Source organism: Littorina saxatilis, linkage group LG2 (assembly GCF_037325665.1).
Source record: "Littorina saxatilis isolate snail1 linkage group LG2, US_GU_Lsax_2.0, whole genome shotgun sequence".
NCBI classification, from domain to species: domain Eukaryota; kingdom Metazoa; phylum Mollusca; class Gastropoda; order Littorinimorpha; family Littorinidae; genus Littorina; species Littorina saxatilis.
The window spans coordinates 98,624,799-98,625,353 of NC_090246.1; positions in this window are offsets into that span (position 1 = coordinate 98,624,799).

Genomic DNA, 555 nt, shown 5'->3' on the forward strand with positions numbered 1-555 from the left:
ACAGACATTTATATAGAGACAGACAGACAGACAGATAGAGACAGACGGACAGACAGATAGAGACAGACAGACAGACAGATAGAGACAGACGGACAGACAACATAGACAGGCGCAGATTGAGACGGAAACACAGACACACCGATAAAGGCAGATAAACAAATAAAGACACAGATACAATAGAAAGAAAAACAAAACACATCGGGGTAAAAAGGAGGGAGGGGGGCATTGGGAAACATACAGGAGGTCGTGGGCTGCACGTGAAAAAGAAGGAGAGACGCTGAAGCTAAATATAAAGATAAATGGCCTCATTCGCCGAGTGCAGAGTTTGCTGGATGCAATTAATGGCCCCTGGCAAGGCAGCACGCCCGTTCGTCTTGGGCAAGGGCCGGATCTCACTTTTTCTTTTTTTTTGAACCAGTGCTCACCAGTGTCAATTAATGCACTTAATACCTTCTCTCCTGCCCCCTTTATTACACCAGAATGTACTACAATTCCTCTTCCCCTAACCCTACACACACACACACACACACACACACACACACACACACACACACA